This window comes from Lynx canadensis, chromosome B3 (assembly GCF_007474595.2).
Source record: "Lynx canadensis isolate LIC74 chromosome B3, mLynCan4.pri.v2, whole genome shotgun sequence".
Taxonomy (NCBI): domain Eukaryota; kingdom Metazoa; phylum Chordata; class Mammalia; order Carnivora; family Felidae; genus Lynx; species Lynx canadensis.
This window is the reverse complement of record NC_044308.2, coordinates 73148666-73157209: the sequence shown is the minus strand read 5'-3', so window position 1 is coordinate 73157209 and position 8544 is coordinate 73148666.

Below are 8544 nucleotides of genomic sequence, written 5' to 3'. Positions count from 1 at the left end.
ATCCTTTACTAATCCCTCACTTGTTACAGGTGGTTCCATGCTTATGACACAATGCATTCCTGGAACTGCATCATTAAGCACTTTGTTAGAAATTGAACTAAGCGGGTACTTCCACATTTACATGTTTCAGCTTGCTTTGGTGGTGAAAAGTGGAATGTAACTCTTAGGCAGTGTTAATGGAGTGCAGGATGTGAGGGTTGTTTATGTGTTTGCTTATAGGAAATGGTACTCTTCAAACCACTTGCACAAATAATTCTCTCGTTTTGTTCTTTCAACTGTCTCGGGGGTTCTAATTCTCATGACACACGCGAAGAAATTAAAGATCAGTTTTGTCACTTGCTTAAGATCAGAAGTCCTGACACAGCTTGCGTAGAGCAATAGATCTGCTGGTTGAAGTGTAGGCATATTTATGTGTATCATGCTAGCAACTCTGTTTCCATCTTGGGTGCTATATATAGGAACTAAGCTATGCTGAGAATTCCACCATTTAAATTTAGCTGACTACTGAGATGAGGGGTTGTGCTCTAGAGGTTTTCCCAACTTGGCTGTACATTAAAATTGCTTGAGGAACTTCAAAATGAGAGCCCAGTGCTCAGGTCACACCCCAGACCAATTAAAAATCTTTGAGGGTGGCATCTGTACTAGGTACAGCTGATCCTCCTATACAGCCAAGTTGGAGAAGCCCTGGTCTGCATTCTTGCTACTCAAAATGTAGTTCTCTGACCAACAGAATCACCTAGGAACTTTGAAAAGGAGAGTCTCAAGCACCCGACCCCCCCACCCCAGATCCTATAGCAGCAAAATCTTTTAACATGGTTCTCATGTGATTCATGTGCATATTAAAATTTTTTTAAATCTTTAATCTTTATTTATTTTTGAGAGAGACAGAGTGCAAGCAGGGGAGGAACAGAGAGAGAGGGAGACAGAGAATCTGAAGCAGGCTCCAGGCTCCGAGCTGTCAGCACAGAGCCCAACGCGGGGCTCGAACTCATGAATTGTGAGATCATGACCTGAGCTGAAGTTGCTTAACCGACTGAACCACCCATGCACCCTTTATGTGCATATTAAAGTTTGAGAAGCACTAAGCTAGAACAATGGTTCTCAAATTTTGGTATATCTCACAATTCTTAGAGATACTGGTTCACTAAAATTATCATTGAGCAATTTAATTTCCTTTAAATGGTATACCGATAAGCTTTATCAGGAGGCTTCTATTTTTAGCCTAGATTGATAAACAGGTATTTTGGATAAAAAGTCTGAACTTTGAGGCAAATGGGTCATAGTTTAACTGGAAATATAAATTTTATCAAGGAAGAACATCATAATTTTCAGAGACTTTAATGTACAGGTTTTGATGAGGGGAGCGTGAGGCAAGCTGAGGGCAAAGTACAGGGTAATAGCACCCAACCCCTCCCCCAAAATGGGATAGCCCGGCTACCCAAGAACAAAGGAAAGGGGTTTAAGTACTTGGCCATGGTGATGTGGGAAACTAAGGCAAATGAAAAATCAAATTCCCTTACTGCTTATAGCCCATTGACAAGTTCTTGAAACCGGCAGAGTGACCTCCCTCCAGGAGCTCAGCTGCCTCAATGATGACACTTTGCTAGGGGCAAAAGGGAATTTTGCCTTAACCTCCTGATCCCCCAGGACCCTGTAACATATAACATGTTATTTTTAACATATAAAAATTCCTTCGGAAGCTTCCTTTATCTCAACTCCTCCAAGATACATGCTGGCAATCATACTCCAAGCTTATGGCCCCCTGATATACATCTGAAGGGTCTCATGACTGAGGTTTTACTGAACGGAAATAAATGGCATTTTCCTAACAGCAGCTAGCCCCTCAAGGTCCTGGAAACCTTGCTTCCAAAATTCCTTAGAGACTTAAGCTGTCCCTAACTCCTTCCCAACCTGAGGGTATATAATCAGTTACCCATCACAACCCCACTGCAGCCCTTCCTGCCCACGGGTCCTGTCTCCATGCTTTAATAAAATCACCTTTTTGCAGCAGTGTCTTCAAGAATTTTTTCTTGACTGTCCGTTCCAAACCCCACCATCACTCCCAAAACTTCAGCAGGTTTTGTTTAATGCCTTTCAATGATCCTGTGATAAATAGTTAATCGGGTTAGCTATTGTTTCAGAGGCCATTTAACCCACACCAGGGACCATCAACTGGAAACATTCATCTTTGAAGTGTCTTTTTCCCCATATGTAATAGGGCAAAATGCCTATAGAATGCTTTTGGAGTTCGGGTTTTTAAATTTAGTTAAAAACTCATTACAAGTGACTCACTTGTTTGACTTGCTCGGTGGTTCTCAGCTATGCATATACAGAAGAGTTAGCTTTGGAACTATTCCTTCAAGCTTAAAAGAATGTGTTACCCCTACTCCACTCCCCTAAAGGAGTTTCTGACTCTTAGGTGTTTTTTTTTTTTTTTTTTTTTTTTTAGCTGAAGTAGCTAAAGACATGGTAGATGAGAGGCACTGAACCAGGATAGGTAATCTGTTCATTAGATGCCTCTTCTTATTTCTGGACCTTTCTTAATACCCACCAGTGGTGTTGCGATAATGTCTCTCCACGGGCCTTACACATGGGTGCTCGATACAGCATGTGGAACGAGTGGATTTTGAGTACTACGGTACAGAGAGTAGCAGCATTTCCTGCTGCTTCTAGCTAGACACCTTTTATAAGGTGGGTTTATTTTTATTTTCTGTTCTCTTTTGTGGGGCCGGAAGCCATTTGCCACAACCACTGTACAGAGTCTGTTCCCTGCCATTCTCTGCAGCCGTGGGAAGCCCAGCCCTGAGCACCTCCTGCCCACACATTTCCTGTGCCCTATCACATGGAAACCATCTCATGTGTTTTCTTCTCTTAGCAGCCTATACCTTTGGCCTCTTTGATCATACCCTTTCATCTCAGGCTTCAAAATACTTTTGTTATGATGGTTGGAAAATACTTGGCGAGGTCACAGAGGCCTGTTCTCTGGTTGTGGAAGTTCAGAAGTGAGCACTGGCCAGTTACCAGAGGCTTGGGCTGTCTAAAGTTTGAGTGCTCTATGACTTTGTACCTACATTTCATTTAAAAAAAAAATTCAACAAATATAAAAAAAATGGATCTCTCCTGTGAGGGGACCAGAACACTTCTCGGAACAAGGATTCTCAGATGAGGGAAATGAGAAAGAAGTAGGAGGAAGCTTCTGCAAAGCAAAATAAAGCACATTGGCTGACATTGAATTAGTAAGCAGGTCCATGCGTATTGCAAAACTTCTATCGATGGGATGAAAAAGAGATGTATTTTCCAGCCACCCCTTCCCCCTCCCCCAGGCAGCCTGGTGTTGCAGAAAGCATTTTGTTTGACTGGAAAGTGTTGATTTAAGAACCTGTTCTGCTGCTTATTGTCTGTATTGACCTTTTGTGCTGTCTCTAAAATTTAGCAAATAATTAGGCACCTAGGTACTGCACTGCATAGTGCACAGGGTTCTAAAAGGTAAGAACCCTTGCTGTCCAAGAGTGAGTGATTTGACATGGAGTGTCTACCATGTGCCTGCAATGGTATTAAGTGCCCTCCTGCTGTTTATGTTTCCCTATAAATCCCATGAGGAAGGGGGTGCTATTCCTTGAGATGAGGAAATGGAAATTCAGTCTGCAAGTGTTAGGGTTTGAATCTTATTTCTGTCTTATTCCAAAGCATTTAGATTAGGCTTTGAGTGCAATAAATAATAAAATAATAAGCATGGGGATAATAATACTTCACATGTTGTCCCAACAAAATGTAAGTGAAAGTACCTTGTTAATGTAATTGCTCTACAAATGTGTCCGTACTCTCATGGCTGTCATCAGAAACGCTGAGGACCATTTCACACATATTGCTTTTTTCCCTCAGCTGCACATTCAGTTTTACTGGCTTTAGGCTATAGGACTATGGTGGCCAATGGCAGGCCTTCCTCTCCCCAGAGGAGAGAGCCCTCGCTGCCAGGAGCCCTCATTAGGTCAGCTATTCAGGCTTGCTCTGCTTAAAAAAATTTTTTTTAAATGCTTGTTTATTTTTGAGAAAGAGACAGAGCATGAGTGGGGGAGGGGGGGGGAGAGAGAGAGAGAGAGAGAGAGAGAGAGAGAGAGAGTCGAAGCAGGCTCCAGCTTGATGCGGGGCTTGAACTCATGGTCAAGTGAGATCATGCATGACCTGAGCCGAAGTCATATGCTTAACCAGCTGAGCCACCCAGGTGCCCCTGGCTTGCTCTGCTTTTTAAAATTCAAGGATGAACACTTAGGTTTTAACTTTTTATTATAGAAATTTACACACACACACACACACACACACACACACACACACACACGACTAGTAAACTCCCAGATGCTCAACACTCAGCTTCAACTATTAATATTTTACCCCAATCAAGTTTCAGGATCTTAATTAGTAAGACATATCTGGTAGGAGAGCTCTTTCTTTCTATTCATCATTTAGTTAAAAAAATATTTGAGTGCCTACTCTGTGCCAGGTATAATAGATACAGAGGTGATCAGAACAGACCAGGTGCCTCCCACTCAGAGCCTTAAATCCTAGCTGGGAGGAGAGCCACATCAGCACATAAATAGAATCGAGAGCCACATCAGCACATAAATAGAATCGTGTTGTTCTTTGGGGAGTGGAGGACATAAACAATGTGAGGTGGCTGTAAATGGAGCTGGGGAGGGAGCTCCTCAGAAGCAGTGGTCAGGAAAGCCCTCTCTGAGCAGGTGACATTTAGGCTGAGATCTGACAGCTGAGAGAGCCAGGAGCCCAACCAGCTGAGTGTGTCTAGATATTACTTTACTAACTTGTGTTGCCATATGAATGAGTAGTGGAGTTTGCGTGTGCAGAAAGTATTGCCTCGGGGGGCGCCTGGGTGGCTCAGTCAGTTGAGCTTCTGACTTGGGCGCAGGTCATGATCTCACAGTTCGTGAGTTCGAGCCCCGAATCAGGCTTTGTGCTGGCAGCTCAGAACCTGGAGCCTGCTTCGGATTCTGTGTCTCCCTCTCTCTGCTCCTTCCCTGTTCATGCTCTGTCTCTCTCTGTCTCTGAAGATGAATAAACGTTAAAAAAAAAAAAAAAAAGAATGAAAGTATTGCCTCGGGAGACTACTAGGAACAATGTGCATTGGACGAGTGCTTCCTAAATGTGTGGGCGTCTGTTTTGCCTTCTAGTCTGATTCTAAAGGGGGGATCAAGTAGGTGCAGAGTCTCAGAAGAGGGGAGGACATCCAGGCAGAATACAAGACTTGTCTTGGGCAAGTCCAGAGACCCCAGGCCTTTCCTGCTCCTTCCCCTCTGATGGCAGCTTCTGGAACCAACTGGGGCTTCATGTCCACAGTTGCTTCCTGGAAAGCCAGGGGGTCCTGATGTGGGCCTAGTGCTCTGTATCCCCAGCAAGCCACTTAACCTAAGCTTCCTCACTTGTGAAAGGGAGAGATAGTACTCTGTCTTAGGCTTAGGTTTACCATGAAGATCAGAGGAGACAATGTTTGCTTTGGTGTGGAACAGGCTATTATGCACTAAAGATTCTAGACAAGGACGTTGCCGCACCCATGTTGCTTGGTAAATCTCTGGAATAACGGGTCAGCCAGGAGAAGCAAGGACACCCCAGAGTTTGCTAAAAATAGTGTCTTGAAGTCTCCACTGGAGAGAAGTCCTTTTTAAGGTTAACCCAGTTTCCCCTGATCAAGGCTGGAAGCATGAAATGGAGGCCAGTTTCTCACCACTCTCTAAACCACATTCCTTCATCTCCTTAAGCTCTCTTAAGTCCTGCCAGCCTTGTCTTACATTTATGTGCTCTTCCCCTAATATTTTCTTTTCTTCTCCTTGGCCAGATTATATTTGGGTGGTTCAGGGAAAGGGTAGACAGGCACTCTCCTCTGCCTCAGTGGGATTTTCAAAAGGTTTTGAACATGGGAGGGATCTCTCCTGTGGACCCTACACCTGGAATGGGAATGTGCTCCCATTTCCAGAGCAAAGAGGAAGACTGGGCTCTTCCCAAAGGTGGTGAAAGCCCCCTGGAGCCATTAAGGGTGTTCTGGCCTGCAAGAAGATGGCTGCCCCGAGAAGCTGTCCCCTGGAGGGTGCTGGAGAAGTCTGCCTTATGCTTTCAGATCTTGTGTCCTGTGGGGCTCCCAGGGACCTTTCTGGGGGCACAGAGGCCCTGGAGGGTGAGAGGGGAGATAAGAACCAGAAGTGTTCAGGGTAGGGGATCAGGGAGGCCTGGAGTGCTCTGGGGCCAGGAGTAGTGGCTTTTGTTAGAAATGGGGCCACAGCCTTGCCAGTGTTTCTGGCAGGTTCTCCATCAGGAGGTTCTTTCCATCCAGGTTCTTCCTGGAAGCTGGAAGCCATGGAGGGAGCAAGACATGCATGCTGGTATAGTTAGAAGCTCCCACGGCCATGGTGAAGTGAGAGGTGGTCATCTGCTATGGGAAACAGCACATGCTAGTGGGACCTGGGAGCCTGGAGCTCTCCAGGGGCTGTTGTTGGTCAGCATGGTGGGCCAGCCTGGCAATCAGCATGCGGGGCCATGGTCCTTCCTCCCAGGTATTTCCTTATGCAGTAAAATCTTGCTTTGTGAGCATAATTAGTTCTGGAAACATGCTTCTAATCCAAAGCACTCGTATATCAAAGTGAATTTCAAGAACATTGGCTTAGTTGTGATCGTGTGACGTTCAGCGTCACATACTACTCATTGCAAGATACCGCTCGTTTATCAAGTTAAAATTTATTAGAATTGTTTGCTCATCTTGCAAAACACTCGCAGAACAAGTTACTCTCCATCCAAGGTTTTACTGTATATGCATGTGTGTTTACTAAGCTTGTGCACCCTTACCGACAGCATTGAGAAGTAGGTGGGCTACTTTATATTTTATCCATATGACTGGTGAAAAATTGGGACTCAAAAGTTGAAGACTAGTGAGGCTGTGAAGCTTACAGATAATCGGTTCTCCTGACTCCTGCCCAGGACTCGTCCCCAAAATGTAACAGAAACCTCCATCATGAAAGTACAGAAATTGACACATCTCTTTCATGCTTACATAGTCACTGGACTGTTAGCTCCTTGAGGACAGAAACTGTGTTTGCATTTAATAGGAAGGGTCCTTTATTGAAATTTAATTAATATACACAAAAATGCACAAGTCCGAGGTGTAGATTTTGACACATTTTGACAGATGTACACATCCATGTAACCATCACCCAGATCAAGATACAGATAGCTTTCACCACCCAGAAACTTCCCTCATGGCCTTTCCCAGTCAATCCTTCTACCTCAGAGGCATCCACTGTTCTCATTTCTGTCACTGGTGATTGTTTTTGCCCATTCTTGGACTTCATCTGTGTGGAGTCATGCAGTTGTACAGAGACAACGCCCAGAGCCTGGCACAGGGTCCGGCACGTGGCAGGAAAGCAATGTGAAAGAAGGCGTTGGTTCTTAAACTACCCTGTGAGAGAGCACTGATCTCACTGGGAAACTGAGGCTCTGGGCATTTGCTGATCCAGGCACCAGGCCAGGGTGAAGGTGGACCCTAATGCCAGTTCTGAATCTCCTAAGGCTCCCCTTAGCTCCTCCCCCTAGGCTCCCCTTTTAGCGCTCTGCCTGAGCGTGAGTGAGCGAGCCTGATGATCCTGGGCAGGTAGTGCCCCCTGCCGCTTGCGGGGCCTGACCCAGGACCCACTTCCCTCTACGGGGAGGTGATAGGATCACAAAAGCTCTGGAGCCCCGTGCAGCGACTGGCAATGATCAGGGGCTCCGTTCACGGAATGAAAGTCACCTGCCCTTTTATTTTCTTCTGAAGGAGGTTTTCCTAAGTTTTGGGGGGCTTCCCTTCCTCAGAATAAGCAGCCTAAGGGAAAGAGGCCTTTTTTGGTGGAGCGCTGCTGCCCCCCGGTGGGCGGCGGGGGACACTACCACCGAGCGGGACGTCCAAGCCCTGCGTTGCGTCTCGGTTTCTGGTCTTAGTTCTGAGGCTCCTTGCCTATTGGTCTCCTGCATCCTGGGCTGTTGGTCTCTGAGAGGCAGATGTCCGTCAGGGCCATCACCCAGCACTTCAGCCTCGGCCTGGAGTAAAGGTCTTCTTCCGAGAACCAACCAGCTCCAGCTGTGTGTGGGGCCAGATGTGGCTTCAGGGAGGGTGGGCTGGACGTAAGCCTTGAGGGCCTGCCCTGTATTAAGCAAATGTTTAATCAGGTGTGGTCAAGGTTTGATCTTAGTGCTTGGTTCAGAGGAGGGGCAGAGGCGGGCGGGGGAGGCTTCTCTGCAACGGGGTGTGCAGCACCTCCCCGGCCTGCTGCCCTCCAGCAGCCCTCCCCCCGCCCCGTCCCCTCCCTGCTCCGCGCCCCTCCCAGCTCTCCGTCCTCCTGTCGCACCTGCGGTTGGTGGCGGTATAACGGCCCAGCCAGCCTGGCCCCGGCACGTGGCCTGGGGCGATGCTATCTCGCACTCAGTATTTTTAACTCCTGTTTGCAGAGGATGTGGCTTTTGCGGGAGAGCTTCAAAGGGTGCCCCATTTGCCCTCTCGGCAACCATGAC